The following is a 15,833-nucleotide window of genomic DNA, read 5'->3' on the forward strand; positions in this document are numbered from 1 at the left end:
ACAAAGGCCATCTGTTCCGAAGGACCGTCACAAAGACCATCTATCCCGAAGGACCGTCACAAAGACCATCTGTCCCAAAGGACCGTCACAAAGACCATCTATCCCAAAGGAACGTCACAAAGACCATCTGTCCCGAAGGACCTCCTAAACAGGCACTCTGGCTAAACAGCCCGCCATAAAGACCACACAATTGGCTAAAAAGCCCGCCACCAAGGTCACACAATGGCTAATCAGCCCACTACAAAGACTACACAATTGGCTAAACAGCCTCCCACAAAGGCCACACAATGTCTCACAAGACCGCCACACTCGGCACAATGAATGAAAAGGCCGCCACTAAGGCCACACAAGCCCCTCTAAGGCTCTCCGCCACTAAAAATGGACAAATTCTAACTCACATAAAACTTTCCAGTTTTAGCACTTTCCACTTCTAAAAACTTTCCACTTTTAGAAACTTCTAACTCAAGAAACATTCCCTTAAACCACCGCCTCACGGAAATTTCGTACCCCGAACACCACCTCATCTTGTTACTTAGTCGCACAACCAACCACCCCAAGCGACCAAGTAAACAAGAGAGATGGGCTAGAATACTCCATTCCCGCTCCAGCCACGGATTACAGATGGGACCAGGCTAGGCAAACTCAAGTCGCGGCTTGCTTCTCATACCACTTCTTAAACCTTGCCTTCATCCTCACGTCAGACTCCCAAGTCTGCTCCTCAACACCATCACAGTCCCAAAGGACTCTCATCAAAGGAATCTTCATCTTCCGAAGTTCCTTGATCCTCCTCTCGAGAACCCTCACTGGTCTGGCCTCCAAAGTCATGTTAGGCTGAAGATCCTCAGGAATCTTAGCTAACAACTGATCATCCTCACGGAGACACTTCCGCAACATAGACACATGGAAAACCTTATGGAATGCTCGCATAACCTCAGATAACTCCAGTCTAAATGCCACTGGTCCAACTCGCTCAATCACTCTGAACGGACCCATAGACCTAGGACTCAACTTAGTCTCAGTGAATGACATGTTCGGACCCTGCAACATGGCCATCTTGAGGTACACTCTATCTTCAACCTGAAACTCAAGATCTCTCATCTTTCTATCAGCATAACTCCTCTGCCGTTCCTGAGCTTCCTTCATGTTCAGCTTGAGAACCCGAATCTTCTCTGAGGTCTCCTCAACAAAATCTGCCTCGTACATGCTCCTATCCCCCATCTGAGTCCAGCATAACGGTGTACGATACGGCCTCCATACAAAGCCTCATAAGGAGTCATGCCAATATTCGCCTGGTAACTGTTGTTATAAGCAAACTCTACCAAGCTCAAATAATCTGCCCAATGGCCACTCCAATCCAACACACATATCCTCAGCCAATCCTCCAATGTTTGGATCGTCCTCTCTGACTGTCCATCTGTCTGGGGAGGATAAGCTGTACTCATATGCACCTTAGTACCCATCTCTGCCTGAAATGCCCACCAGAACACAGAAGTGAACTTGGAATCCCTATCAAACACAATGCTCGCTGGCACCCCATGCAACCTGACTATCTCTTTCACATACTTCTTAGCCAAGACCGCTGCTCCATCAGCCTTCTTAATGGCCAGAAGATGTGCCGACTTAGTCAACCGGTCCACAATGACCCATATAGCATCAAACGTCATATCCCACTTCCACTCTGGAATGAGAAGACTCTTTAGCAAATCACCTGGTACCTGATGCTCAGCCTTCACTAGCTAACACACATCGCACCTCGCAACCCAACTAACAACGTCCTTCTTCATCCTGACCCAGTGATAGTACCTCTTGAGATCACGGTACATCTTAGTCGCTCCTGGATGAATAGAGAACATGCTCGCATGAGCCTCTCTCAGGATCTCCTGCCTAACCTCCTCATCCTTAGGCACAAAAATCCGCCCATGCACCAGAATAGTACCATTAGCCGAAACCTGATACTCTGAATCCATATCCCTTGAGGCATTCACCAGCCCCAAATCCTTCTCTTGAGCCAACCGCACTCTGCTCAACAAATCTGCTCTATCAGCTGCAAACAAACCCAACGGCTCCTAAGAAACCGCACACAAGCTCAACGCACTGATCTCCCCTACCAGAGACTCCATATCCTGCTCCTGAGCCGAAGCCGCCCGCTTCCGACTCAAAGCATATCCAACCAAGTTAGCCTTACCAGGATGATAGGCTATCTCCAGATCATAATCCGCCACCAGCTCCATCCACCGCCTCTGCCTCAAGTTCAGCTTGGGCTGAGTGAATATATAATTCAGGCTCTCGTGATCTGTAAACACTTGTACCTTTGCACCATGAAGATAAGATCTCCAAATCTTCAGGGCAAAAACTTATCTCCAAGTCATGAGTAGGATAGTTGTCCTCATGCTTCCGCAACTGCCGCGAAGCATAGGCAGTCACCTTCCCATGTTGCATCAACACACATCCCAAACAACCTCTGGATACATCTGTGTACACCACATAGGGTTCTCCCTGCTCAGGCAAAGCCAACACTGGAGCGGTAGTCAACATCTCCTTCAGGCTTGCAAAGCCTTCCTCACACTCTTGTGACCAGAAAAAAGGAACATCCTTCCCTGTCCACTTAGTCATAGGACATGCTCTGCTCGTAAACCCCTGCACAAACCTCCTGTAGTAACCTGCCAACCCCAGAAAACTCCTGATCTATGTGGCATTTTGCGGTCTAGGCCAATCCCTGATAGCCTGAATCTTTTCCGGTTCTACAAAAATCCCATCTGCAGACACAATATGACCTAGGAAACCCATCTCACGCTGCCAGAAACTACACTTGCTCAGCTTAGCAAACAACTTCTGCTCCCGCAGCTTCTCCAGAACTGCCCTCAAATGCATTGCATGCTCTTCATGACTCTTAGAATAAACCAGGATGCCGTCGATGAAAATGATGGCAAACACGTCCAGAAACTCCTGAAACACGCTGTTCATCAGTATCATAAACGCTGCTGGCGCGTTAGTCAACCCAAACGGCATCACCACAAACTCATAAGGCCCATACCTCGTCCTGAAAGCAGTCTTCCTCACATCTGACTCATCTATCGGGATATTCTTCACAGTGACCCGGTTGAGACCCCTGTAATCAATACACAAGCGGAAACTCCCATCCTTCTTCTTAACGAATAACACCGGCGCTCCCCAAGGTGATACACTAGGACGGATGAATCCCTTGCTCAACAAATCTTCTAGCTGCTTCTTCAGCTCTACCATCTCTGTTGGAGCCATCCTGTAAGGAGCCTTGGATAACGGTGTCGTCCCTAGTTCCAGTTCAATCGTAAAAGGATCAGACCGAGATGGTGGTAATCCCAACAATGACTGGAACACATCCTCAAACTCCTCCACAACCTGAAAACCGCTAACCGTAGACTTCCCCACTGACTCTGGCATAGATATAGTAACCAAATAAGCCTCACAGCCCTTCTCGATCATCTTTCCAGCCTGAATGGCCGAGATCACGAGACTCTCCGAAGTCGGTCTAATCCCCTGAAAAACTAACTTCCCTCCTGAGCACTCAAACTCCACTCTACCCCGATGAAATTCCAGATGAACCATATGCCGATGTAACCAGTCCATCCCCAAGATAACGTCATACAGCTCCACTGGGCTGATAAGCAAATCCGCAGGCCAAGAATCTCCCGCGATCTGAATATCAATACCCCTCGCTCGACCAATAAATCTCAGAAACTTGCCTCCAGCAACTCTGACAACTCCCGCACGCTCTTCGGGATCTCCTATGATACCCGCACTCTCTGCACACTTTAGGGTAATGAAGCTATGAGTAGCTCCAGAATCAAACATAACGTGGGACTTAAACCCGCCCCCGAACAAGGTCCCTACACAAACCTCATGTGTTGAGAACCTAACACTTAATAACAGGACAACAGAAAAACTGAACTGACTAAGAATTCACAAAGACAAGTACCATAAATTATACTTGTGATCGCCCCAGCATTGGTTCCACCAGTCTCTACAGTCGTGTAAACATGTGGTGCCTGCTCAATCTGAACCACCGGCTACCCTCCCGGTTGCACCTGCTGCAACGCTGCCACTGCTACCGGCTGTAACTTAGGACACAAGGGTCTGATGTGCCCTAGCTCCTTGCAATGATAGCAAACACGAGCTGCTATCGACGGAGCACTCCTCTTAGGACAGCTAGCAATCTTGTGATCCATGCTCCCACACTTGAAACAACTCGCACCACTCGACGTCTGCATAGCCTCCCACCTCCTCTTGGTTCCCTGCGCAGGCTTGCCGCCCTTGATAGAACCTCCCTGATAATGAGCCTTACTAGGCTGAACTGCTGGGTTAGCCGCCACTAACTGTGCCCGGATATCCTCCTCGATCCCTGCTGCAGTCTCAACTAGCTCTGCACGCGAAGCATAACTCCGCCCTCTACAGTGAACCCTCAAGTCATGACGTAGGGCCCTAAAAAATCTTTTGATCTGAGCCTCCTCAGACTCCATATCCCGACCCCCATACCTTAGAAGTCGACTGGACTCCAAGTCAAGCTTTCGCACTGACCGAGTCCCATGAGCTAGCTGAAGTAACAGCACCTCTAACCTATCCAGTGCCTCTCTAGGGAAATACTTGCGGTTGAACTCCAAGACGAAGTCAACCCAAGACATCTCTCTGCACTCTCCTGGCTGCCACAGAACTCCACCACAGCTGAGCATCATCAGTCAAATGGTGGACCCCAATGTCCACCCAAAACTCCTCAGGACATCTCAGAGTATGGAAGTTACGTTCCACACTCTTCCTACACGCATCCACAGCGTATTTGACCCCTTCTCATGGTGTCGACCGATGCTCGCTAAGTCCCTGAGTCGTCCTCGCGTTAGTGTATTGGTGTCGACCGACACCACTGCCGAGCAGTGATTTCCTTCAAACAGAACCTCCGAATCTTACCTCCAAACTTCTCCTTTTCGTCCCACACGATCCCAGGAACGAATCCAAGCCTCAGGAAATACGAAAAACTCACAAAGAACAAAAACAAACAACCAAACAACACACAATATCACAGAAACAGAGATCTTAGCTTAGATAAGCCATGGTCATGCACTCACCTTAGCCAAACAACGAGATCTAAGCCCAAACGACGAAGCTACCACCACAACAACTCTCACACTATGTCCCTAGCCTTGGATCCACACTCTCCAGGAAGAAACTCTCTCACAGATCAAAGGAAACTCTCAAAAACCTTAAGAACAGGCTATGGAACACACTTTTCTTCTTTTCTCTCTAAAACTCACAGAAATGGCTAAAGTGACGAAGGAAGTCGAGTTTTCGCTTTTAAACTCAAGTTGAGGGCTTTCCGTAAATCAACCACGTAAACCGGACGATTAAAATCGAACCGATCAAACCGTCTGAGAACGGTGTCGACCGACACCACAAGTGGTGTTGATCGACACCCTAAACAAAATACCAAAAAAATGGTTTGCGGGTGTTACAATTCTTCTCTGTCATGAAGGCAGGGTGAGGAGTAACCGTAGTTGAGTCCTCATACGATTGCAGTTTACTATCAAACCCTTGAACCTCTGAGATCATATCATTGAAGGTAGGTGCAGGGAGTTTGCTCAAGGAACTATAAATGATCGTTGTTATGGGGTCATATTCCCTGCCCAGACCGTTGAGGAACCCGAAGACCTTCATGGATTCATCTACAGGCTTCCCAATGGAGCTGAGAGAACCACAAATTGGCTTAAACTCTCTACAGAAAGTAGAGAAGGTTTTACCCTTCTTGGACATTAGTTGCAAGCTGCGATGGAAGGAGAACTCTCTGGCCACGCTGCTTTTGTTGAAGTTTTCAGCAAGCGACTCCCATATATGACGAGAGATTTCAAGGCTGTGAACATGACTGAGAACCTCTTCAAATAGGGTTCAAAACAACCAAGACCGGACAAGTTAGTCTGTACAGAACCAAGACTCGTACTGAGGGTTGGGTACTTCGGTAGTGACATCACCATTGACAACAAGACGGGACTGATCTGGGATTGAGACAGCTCCAATGACGAACCCGATGAATTTTTGACTAGAGAGGAGAGACTCGAACTGCGTCTTACACAATAAGTAGTTGTTGTTGTTGAGCTTGAGCGTGACTGAACTCGAGACATGGACATATTGTGGAAAGGGGTATGTGGTTGCCATTGTAATGCCTGTGAGAGGTTAGAATGGCTCTGATACCATGAAGGAACAAAGAAACAAAGAGTATATTCTTTGAAAAGATACTTTCTATATTGATTGATTGATTAGGGTTTTTACAGCTCTGTTTATATATCCGTACTATGAAACAGTCTAGACTTCCTAAAGCAAACTTATCCTAACTTCCAGCTGTGTTGATAGGAATTGCTGAACTTTTGAATTTGTTATCGTTCCTCTATTTCCTCTTTTTTGCTGGTTTGTGTTGCAGGTGAGGATTTTGGTGAGAATTTTGGCTTTTTCTGTGACTACAACAGGGATCGTCTTGTTGGGCTTGGGCTGTGTCTTCGTTCACTTTGTCAAGGCCCACTTTGTCTCTTACACAAAATGATGGTTTCCTGGAGCATGGTCTTAACATTGGATTTGAGCCATGATCTTCAAATTCTGTCTGATGTCTTCTTTTTACTTGACGAGGATAGGAAAGTCGCCATGTTTAGTCAGAGATGGATACAAGACGACACCAGGTCCATCGACAAGATAGTTTTTCTCGCGGAGGATAATAAAGTCAGTGAATTTGGTATTCTTAATTACGTTCCAAGTTTGGTCCAAATCGAGCTACCAATCCTCTACTCTACATGCAAAAGGAAAAGAGGTGACTAAACCAATCCTCTACTCTACATGTAAAATTATGTGTTATTCTTATATTATCTTGGTCATATTCTTTGAATAATCTTCTGATCGAGCGAGCTGGAGGCAAAAGGAGAAGATGTGGGTGACTAAATAAGCTCTACATGTAATCTCTTTTTTTGTGTTTTTTTCTTTTAAATATCTCGGTCATGTTCTTTTTTTTTTGTTTCTCTTAATTAATTTTTGTCATGTTCTCTTTGAACTGATATCTTAGTAAGATGTGGTATTGTAGTTTTAAAAAATAAAAAGAATAAATAGTTAGTTACATGGTTTTGATAATCACTCTCTCCACCCATATTATTATATTGGGTATCCGCTGAATATTAATAGAAAAGCATTTTGTTGAAAGTGTTGATCTGTCGTCGCCAGAGCGATTTGGAGATTTAATTACAATTAAGCATCTCAAGATAAACATATTTACAAAAATATATTATTATTTACATAAATGTGTCATTAGAATATATATGGTAATATTTCTTTCTATTAGTTTTTTAAAATGAAAGACTTCATCAACTATTAAAAAATTTATATATAGTTGATAATTTAATTATCATTTTCATAACATATTTAATGATTTAAAGTAAATTATATTTCATAAACTATTAAAAACTTATTCTCCGATTTTAAAAAATTTGATGACTATTCAAGTACTCCCTCTATTGCACAGTAAGTATCATTTTGACACATTTCACACAAATTAATAAAATATTAGAATATACATATATGTCTTTATTTAATAAATGTTTAATGGGTTAATTTAGTCATAAATTAAGAGTAAAACTAGAAAATATAATGAAAAGATGCATTGCAAATGTAAATAGTGCATTGGAAATGTAAAATGACACTATTTGTGAAACAAAATTAAAATTCTAAAATGACACTCTTTATGAAAAAATTAATTATTAAAATAATCTTAAAAATAAATAACATTATCAAAATTATCACAATAATTAACATTATATTCTACATTTCACGGGTGAAATATATTTTTACACAAAATAATTAAACGTAAATTTGAATAATAATAAAAAAAATTATGTGTAAAATTATTATTATGATACCTTAAATTCCAAATAATAATTTTACTTGTAATAATTTTATTTGAGTCGATTTATTCCGCATATAGTGCGGGTTATTACCTAGTTGTAACATCCGCGAACCGGAAACTGCAATTTTGGTCTGAGTGTCGATCGACACCATGGGTGTGTCGATCGACACCATATTTTTCGGTTTCGACCAGTTTGATTTAATTGTGGTTTGGTTCGGTTTGGTTCAATTTAGTTCAATTTGAAATCCCTAAATCGTCATATTTAAGGTGGGTCGACGAAAAGGGTTAGGAAGGTTCTCTTTTGTCGCCGGTTAAGTGTTAGAGAGAGAGAAAAGGAGATTTGTGAGTGTTCTTGAGTTTTGGAGAGATTGTGGTGGTTTCTGGGGAGATCTATTGCTGGGATTGCATCAGAAGATTGCTAGGAGTGTGGTACAGCTGTGTTTGAGTCAGATTCTCCTGCAAAACAGGTGAGTGCATGACTATGGCTTATCTAAGCTTGAGAAATCTATGTTTCTTTGTGATTTTGAGTTGTTTGATTGATTCATTGTTTGCTTGTGGTTGTTTTGGTGTTTCTACGTCCTTATATGTCATATGGATGATTTTGAGATGAATGGGAGGCTTTGGGAAGCGGGAATCTGCGAGAGAGCGTTGAGGAAGACGATGCTCGGCATCAGTGTCAATCGACACTTTCAGTGTGTCGGTCGACACTTGTGCGAGGACGGCTCGGGAATCTTTGGGAGTGTCGATCGACACCATGTGGAGGTGTCGGTCGACACAACTAGGGTTTTCGGAAGGTGTCGAGCAGGTGTCGGTTGACACAAGGTTGTCAGTGTCGATCGACACTGGTATGGTGTCAGTCGACACCAACCTTTGTTGGTCGACGATTGCTTGTTTCCGGGTTTGATTGTTACTGTTGATGATTGCTTGACATTAGATTCTCAAATGCTTGTGTGTATAGCCCAATAGATCGGAGGATTGCCTCACTGTGTATTTTTAAGAATACTCATGCATCTCAATATGTGTTTGTGGTGCAGGTAAAGGCAAATTGTGATCGTGGAATCAGGGCGATGAGGAGGGGGATGTTCTAGAGGCTTGATTGATTGTGGTCTAACCATTGTTAGGTTGCTATAATTGAGCTGATAGAACATTGTAGGATGTTGGAACCTTGTTATTTCTTTGTTAGATTTGAAGTATTGTTTTGTTGGTCATTGGATTGTTAATGCTGGAATTTTTATTGGTTTATTGGAACTGTTTTGGTTATCCGCTGTTGTTGATTGTTGCTAGGTTGTTAGTGGGTATGGGACCACTAGTAAATTAAAAAAAAAAAAGGATTGTTTCTTTTTGGTATCAGAGCCCTTACAGTTCTAGGACTAGGGTTCATTGTGCTTTTACTGTTGCTGTTTGGGATTTCATGCTAGAGTTGATTATGTTATTTAGTCAATTGTGTTTGGCATGGGGTCCTAGAACAATCACCTTCGAGCCTACTTCATGATTCCACGGTGAGTTGTGATCTTGTGTAATTAGAGTTATTGTTGTTTAGCCTTCTGTTCTTGGTAACACAGATGGTTAGAGGTGTGGATGTTGTTGGTCGCGGGCGTGGTCGAGGTCGTAGTCGTGGTCGTGGTCGTGGTCGGGGGCGAGGTCAGGTTCCTGAGGCCAGTGTGAGTGTGACCCAGAGTATGGCCAGTGAGGAGATAGCGGAGTTGCAGGTTCATCCTAGTGTGTCTGGAGACCAGGCTGGTTTGGGTGACGTTGGGGCGAATGGGCCCGGTGCCGGTCACGGTGATGCCCTGGGTGTGAGGGCTGCAGAGCAGGGTTCTCCAGGCAGGGAGGATGTCTTGTTGGGCTTGCTAACTCAGGTTTTGGCGCGGCTTCCAGCAGCGGTGCCACCAGTGGTTGGTGAGCAGGTTCCGGTAGTGCCGCCAGTTGTTGGTGGGAAGGTTCCAGTAGTGCCGCCAGCTGTTGGTGGGCGGGTCCCAGCGGTGCCGCTTGTGGCGGGTTTGCAGCCAGGTGTGCAGCCGGGGGCCGAGGTAGTGGATGCTCAGTACGTGCAGATGATGGTGCAGCTGCAGCGAGTGGGAGCGGAATCTTTCTCAGGAGGTACGGATCCGAGTGTAGCTGATGAGTGGACGGAGCGAATGGCGGATCTTTTCCGTTCGCTTCGGTGTCCCAACCAGTTGAGGGTGGACTTGGCAGTGCATTACTTGTCATGTGATGCACGTGTGTGGTGGAGGTCAGTGACAGCACGTAGGGTGCAGCGGGATATGTCTTGGGAGGAATTTGTGAGGGAGTTTAACTCCAAGTATTTTCCTCAGGAAGCTCTTGATCGCATGGAGGCATGGTTCTTAGGGTTGACTCAGGGTAACCGTACAGTGCGGGAGCTGGATACTGAGTTCAGTCGACTTGTGGGGTATGCAGGTCGGGCTTGGGAGCCAGAGTCGGCTTAGGTGCGGAGGTTTTTGTTGGCTCTGCGGGATGATCTGAGGACTCGGTGCAGAGTGCAGAGCTATGCTACGAGAGCGGAGCTGGTGGAAGTTGCAGCTGAGATAGAGGACGACTTGAGGTCACAGGTGGTTGTGGTCAGTCCTTCAGTGCAGCCACAGCGGTCCCAGCCGCATTCTGTTCCTAGCAAAGGCGGCAAGCCTGCGCAGGGGCAGAAGCGGAAGTTTAAGGATATGCAGAGATCAAGGTACACTGGTCCGAGATTCTTTGGGTGTGGTAGCAGGGACCACAAGGTGACCAACTGTCCGCAGAGAGGTGAGCAGCGGGCAGTGACGGAGAAGCGGGCGGTGATGGAGCCGCAGACAGATACTCGGGTGTGTTACTACTGCAGGGAGACGGAGCATATCAAGCCTCGTTGTCCCAAGTTGCAGTAGGTGGCTGTAGCAGTGGTGCAGGCTGGGGATCAGCCAGGAGTGTCGCAGGGTGTGCAGCCGGTGGGTTGGATCGAGCCGACATCATGTGTGTACTCGACTGTGGAGACCGGTGGCACTAGCGCAGGAGCGATCACAGGTATAACTTCTAAAATTTGAACTTGGTCAATTCATTAGTTCAGATTATGCTTGAGATTGAATGTTAGGTTCTCAACACATGAGGTTTGTGTAGGGACCTTGTTGGTGGGCGGGTTTATGTCCCATGTTTTGTTTGACTCTGTAGAAACTCATTGCTTCATTACGCCAAAGTGCGCGGAGAGCGCTTGTATCAGCAGAGATCATGGTGAGAGCACGGGTGTTGTCAGGGTTGCAGGAGGGAAGTTCCTGAGAGTCTTCGGTCGTGCGAGAGATGTGGAGATTCTGATTGCGGGAGAGTCGAGACCGGCATATTTGATTATCAGTCTAGTGGAGTTATATGATGTGATTTTGGGTATGGATTGGTTGCATCGTCATAGGGTGCATTTGGACTGTTACAGGGGTAGAGTTGTCTTTGAGCGCCCAGAAGGGAAGTTGGTTTTCGAGGGAGTGAGACCGGGAGGATGATCAAGAAGGGGCGTGAAGCCTATTTGGTTACAATCTCGATGCTGGAGTCTGTGGGGCAGTCTTCTGTCAGAGGTATTCGGGTTGTGGAGGAGGTTGAGGATGTGTTCCAGTCGTTGCAGGGGTTACCACCATCTCGGTCTGTTCCCTTCATGATAGAGTTGGAACCGAGGACAACGCCGTTGTCTAAGGCGCCCTACAAGATGGCTCCAGTAGAGATGGCAGAGCTAAAGAAGCAGTTGGAGGATTTATTGAGTAAGGGCTTTATCCGTCCTAGTTGTTCACCATGGGGAGCACCGGTGCTGTTCGTTAAGAAGAAGGACGGGAGTTTTCGGTTGTGTATCGACTACCGGGGGTTGAACTGGGTCACTGTGAAGAACAAGTACCCTCTCCCGAGGATTGATGAGTTGTTGGATCAGTTTAGGGGTGCTACTTGGTTCTCCAAGATTGACTTGGCATCGGGTTATCATCAGATTCCGATACATGAGGCAGATGTGAGGAAGATTGCCTTCAGGATGAGATACGGGCATTATGAGTTTGTGGTGATGCCTTTTGGTCTGACAAACGCTCCAGCTGCATTTATGAGATTGATGAACAGCGTGTTCCAGGAGTTTCTGGACATTTCAGTCATCACTTTCATCGACGACATCCTGGTATTTTCCAAGAGTCATGAGGAGCATGCAGTACATCTGAGAGCAGTTCTGGAGAAGCTGCGGGAGCAGAAGTTGTTTGCTAAGCTGAGTAAGTGCAGTTTCTGGCAACGTGAGATGGGGTTTCTAGGCCACATTGTTTCGGCAGAGGGAGTTTCGATGGATCCCGAGAAGATTCAGGCCATTAGTGAGTGACCGAGGCCTCAAAGTGCCAGTGAGATTCGGATTTTTCTGGGCTTAGCAGGTTACTACAGAAGGTTTGTTCCAGGATTTGCGAGTATGGCACAGCCGATGACTAAGCTTACATGGAAGGATGTCCTATTTGTGTGGTCATCAGAGTGTGAGGCGAGTTTGGTAAGTCTCAAACAGATGTTGACTACCACTGTGGTGTTAGCACTGCCTGATCAGAACGAGCCCTATGTTGTGTATACAGATGCTTCTGGAGTGGGGTTGGGTTGTGTGCTTATGCAGGAGGGGAAAGTTATAGCTTAGGCTTCGCGGCAGTTACGGAAGCACGAGGCTAATTACCCTACTCATGATCTGGAGATGGCAGCGGTGATTTTTGCTCTGAAGATTTGGAGGTCTTATCTGTATGGCGGGAAGGTACAGGTATTTGCAGATCAAAAGAGTTTGAAGTACATTTTCACTCAGCCAGAGCTGAATTTGAGACAGAGGCGTTGGATGGAGCTAGTAGCGGATTATGATCTATACATAGCTTACCATCCTGGTAAGACTAATCTAGTTGCAGATGCCTTGAGTCGGAAGCAGGCGGCTTCGGCTCTGGAGCAGGATATGGAGGTATTGATAGGTGAGATTAGTGCATTGAGGTTGTGTGTTATCTCATAGGAGCAGATTTGCTGAGTAGAGTGTGGTTAGCTCAGGAGAGTAATGAGGGACTGGTGAGTCCCTCTAAGGTTGCAGGTTTGGAGTATCAGGTCTCTGCTAATGGTACTATCCTTGTGCATAGTCGGGTTTGTGTGCCCAAGGGTGAGCATTTGAGGCAGAAGATATTGAGAGAGGCTCATTCGAGCAAGTTCTCTATTCATCCGGGAGCGACCAAGATGTATTGTGACCTCAAGCGGTATTATCACTAGGTCGGGATGAAGAAAGACGTAGCCGATTGGGTTGCGAAGTGTGACACCTATCAGCTAGTGAAGGCGGAACATCAGGTTCCTGGTGGTTTATTGCAGAGTTTGCCCATTCCAGAGTGGAAATGGGATTTGATTACTATGGAATTCGTGGTGGGTTTGCTAGTGTCCAGGACGTTTGATGCTATCTGGGTCATTGTGGACCGGTTGACTAAGTCGGCACATTTTCTGGCCATTAAGAAGACTGATGGAGCAACAGTCTTGGCTAGGAAGTATGTGAAGGAGATAATCAGGTTGCATGGGGTACCAGCGAGTATTGTGTCTGATAGGGATTCCAAGTTCACTTCGGTGTTCTGGAAGGCATTTCAGGCAGAGATGGGCACTAAGGTGCATATGAGTACAGCTTAGCATCCCCAGACAGATGGACAGTTAGAGAGGACGATCCAGACATTGGAGGATTTGTTGAGGATGTGTGTGTTGGATTGGGGTGGTCATTGGGCAGATCACTTGAGCTTGGTAGAGTTTTCTTATAACAACAGTTACCAGGCGAGTTTTGGCATGGCTCCTTATGAGCCTTTGTATGGGAGGTCGTGTCGTACACCGTTATGCTAGACTCAGGTGGGGAAGAGGAGCATGTACGGGGCAGATTTTGTTCAGGAGACTTCGGAGAAGATTCGGGTTCTCAAGCTGAACATGAAGGAAGCTCAGGATCGGCAGAGGAGTTATGCCGATAGGAGGAGGAGAGATCTTGAGTTTCAGGTTAGAGATAGAGTGTACCTCAAGATGGCCATGTTGTAGGGTCCGAACAGGTCATTGTCAGAGACTAAGTGAAATCTGAGGTACATGGGTCCGTTCAGAGTGGTTGAGCGGGTGGGACCAGTGGCATACCGGCTGGAGTTGCCTGAGGTTATGCGTGCGTTCCACAAGGTATTTCATGTGTCGATGCTGAGGAAGTGTCTCGGTGAGGGTGATCGGTTGTTGGCTAAGATTCCTGAGGATCTTCAGCCCAACATGACCTTGGAGGCGAGACCAGTGAGGGTTCTCGAGAGGAGGATCAAGGAACTTCAGAAGAAGAAGATTCCTTTGATGAGAGTCCTTTGGGACTGTGATGGTGTTGAGGAGCAGACTTGGGAGCCTGAGGCAAGGATGAAGGCAAGGTTTAAGAAGTGGTTTGAGAAGCAATCCACGACTTGAGCTTGCCTAGCCTGGTCCAAGTTGTAGTCCGTGGCTGGAGCGGGAATGGAGTATTCCAGCCCATCTCTCTTGCTACTCAGTCACTTGGCGTGCTTGGTTGTACGACTAAGTACCAAGATGAGGTGGTGTTTGGGGTACAAAACTTCCGCAAGGCAGTGTTTGGAGGGAAGTTCCTTGAATTAGAAGTTACTATGAGTGGAAAGTTTCCAAAAGTGGTAAGTGCTAAAAATTGAAAGTTTTATGTGAGTTAGAATTTGTCAATTTTTGGTGGCGGAGAGCCTGGGGGAGGGCTTGTGTGGCCTTTGTGGCNGAAATCTGAGGTACATGGGTCCGTTCAGAGTGGTTGAGCGGGTGGGACCAGTGGCATACCGGCTGGAGTTGCCTGAGGTTATGCGTGCGTTCCACAAGGTATTTCNGTTTAGCCATTGTGTGGCCTTCGTGGCGGGCTGTTTAGCCATAGTGCCTGTTGAGACGGTCCTTCGAGACAGATAGTCTTCATGACGGTCCTTCGGGATTAGTGTCCTTGCTGGGGGTCCTGTTGAGGACATTTGTTTGGCCTTTGTGGCGGTCCTGTTTAGGACATTTGTTTGGCCTTTGTGGCGGTCCTTTTTAGGACATTTGTTTAGCCTTTGTGGCGGTCCTGTTTAGGACATTTGTTTAGCCCGTGGGGCAGTGAAATGATCCTTGTGTGGTCATGGGGTATTCCAGTGAGGGGATATGTGGTTGGTAGGACATTGTGTTGTCTTACGCGAGCCACGAGAAGGAAACCTGGATAGGGATAGGACTCAGACGTGTTCAGAATTGTTTGCTCGCGACTCGTGGGTAACTTAGGTTCTCCTAGTACCGTCATATTCTAAGACTTTGTGGCTTGGGAGTATGGCTGGTATATCGACTTTGGATGACGATCCGGGGTGCGCTGTAGGGTGGCAACCCGAGAGACGATTATTTTGACTCCCTTATATACATTATGGCATGCGGGTTTAGGTTCGATGAGGAGCCAATATTATGGCATGCAGACTTCGGTCTGATGAGGAGCCAATAAAAACTCAAGGTTTGGGCCTGTGAGTAAAAAAAGGTGAGTCCAAAAGTCGAGAGCAAATAACGCTTGGAGCGTGAGTCTATCACCTAGAGGTGACCTTTCGTATATCAGTCGGAGGAGTGCAGGCCGTAGAGTCGGTAGCACATGAGTCCTTGACTGGGAGTTGTTCGAGATTCGAGCACGAATCTATTTTGGTGGGGGAGAATTGTAACGCCCGCAAACCAAAACTCTGCGTTTTGGGGGTGGGTGTCGATCGACACTCATGTGGTGTCGGTCGACACTCATGTGGTGTCGGTCGACACCACTTATTCTGGTTCGATCAGATCGATTTAATTATCGATTTGAACCGGTTTGGTTTAGGGAAAACCATTGAACTGAACTATTTAGGTGTTTTGTCGCATAAGAGGGTTTTGGCAAGTTGTGTTTGTCGCTGTNCGGTGAGGGTGATCGGTTGTTGGCTAAGATTCCTGAGGATCTTCAGCCCAA

General features: G+C 46.4%; 1 pseudogene; it reads left to right on the forward strand.

The window, feature by feature from the left end:
* LOC104720546 overlaps positions 9,583-15,833 on the forward strand; it is a 218,764-nt pseudogene continuing 212,513 nt past the window's right edge.

Source organism: Camelina sativa, chromosome 10 (assembly GCF_000633955.1).
Source record: "Camelina sativa cultivar DH55 chromosome 10, Cs, whole genome shotgun sequence".
NCBI classification, from domain to species: domain Eukaryota; kingdom Viridiplantae; phylum Streptophyta; class Magnoliopsida; order Brassicales; family Brassicaceae; genus Camelina; species Camelina sativa.